The sequence below is a fragment of the Austrofundulus limnaeus genome, unplaced genomic scaffold, assembly GCF_001266775.1.
Source record: "Austrofundulus limnaeus strain Quisiro unplaced genomic scaffold, Austrofundulus_limnaeus-1.0 Scaffold357, whole genome shotgun sequence".
Taxonomy (NCBI): Eukaryota; Metazoa; Chordata; class Actinopteri; order Cyprinodontiformes; family Rivulidae; genus Austrofundulus; species Austrofundulus limnaeus.
In genome coordinates this window covers 396,741-398,355 of record NW_013952759.1, presented here as the reverse complement: position 1 = coordinate 398,355, position 1,615 = coordinate 396,741, and positions in this window count along the sequence as shown.

Genomic DNA, 1,615 nt, shown 5'->3' with positions numbered 1-1,615 from the left:
CTTTAAAGAAATAAGTTACACAACTGATGTTACAATACAAAGAGATGGATGTTGTCTTGATATTTGTTAAATTTTATATATAGAGAAATAAATAAAAGTTTATTATTGAAAAAACAACACACATAAAGTACCGAAAATTGGTACCGTTAAGTACCGGTATCGATTCCCAGGTACTGGATATTGGTACCGAATCGATTCAAACGTCAAAGGTACCCATCCCTAAACTTAAGAGTAGTCAAAAATGAGTAAACAAGACAAAAACTAAATGACTCTGTAAATTATATTCTTTGAAATATACTCTTAGCAAGCAAACATTTCTAAATGTATATCAAACAAAGCAACTTCTCAAATGGCCATCTTTTTAAATAAGGCATGTTAACATCCATCCAAGCATCTCAATCTCTTAGTCATGTTCTCWTTTTTATTATCAAAACTGATAGAGAAGGACAGTTTAAACTTTAAACCTGGTTATGGTAAAATGTTAAAAGTGAATCAAGTTATTTGGGACGTACAAATATAAACCAGCTGTTTAAGGTTTTAGTAAATAAATGCACAAGAGTGAAGACAGCCCATAAACTCAGTCCTACTGATTTCAAAATACAGCAACTTATCCCAGTCTATAAACTTTTCCCGTGAGTCATAATAAGTTTGCTTCACTCTTCTGATCACTTATTATCTTTATAAAGAGAAAAGGTTTTACAATAAAAAGGTTTTAGGCGTTAAACATCTGTACCGGGTCRGTTCTGTGGTCTCTGGTTTTGGTGCTGATCCTAACACTCTTCTGTGACAAGATACCGAAGGAGTTTAGGTGCACTTAACATTTTTACATGTTTTTATCATAAATTAATAAGCAAATGGACAGAACTTATAAAACACTTGATCAAGTCCAATCGGACCCCAAAGCACTTTACACTACATTCACCCATTCATACACGGATGGTGGTAAACTACAGTGTAGCCACAGCTGCCCTGAGGCAGACKGACAGGGGTGAGGCTGCTGTGCACTGGTGCCATCGGACCCTCATAAACCATTTAAAGATGTTAGAAAGTAGTTAAATTATATTGTGTTTATATAATATTGTGTTTGTAAGGGTTTCTTAAAGATAAAGTGTCAAATGCTACATAAGCAGTGTTTCAGTGGTGGGCAGCACTAATCTAAAAATTAMTTCCACTAGCCCTAAAGCACCAACACAAATATTTAGGTCCCATAATTATGAGGCAGTAACGCACTGAAAATTTAGCAGAAGCTAATTCTAAAGCACTAAAATAACCCAGTCAACCCATGAACATTGTTCAGCAGGCAACATGAGTCACACGCCTTATAAAGCTCATCAGCTCATCACTCCCAGGTGAGAACAATCAGGCAGAGAACCAATCAGCCATGAGCCAAGCCAACTCTTCACACTAACAAAATGTAAAACTAGCAAAAGCCCTAAAGCACTCATCAGGGAATTAGTTCCCCTATTAGTGCTTTAGTGCTTTAGGGCAGTGTTTCCCAAAGTTGGGGTCGGGACCCCACAGGTGGGGTCCTGAAAAGATTTTTGGAATTAATGACATTTTTGCCTTAGTTGTTACAAAGGAGTGAGGTTAATGTATTTAAAATGGATAAATGTAG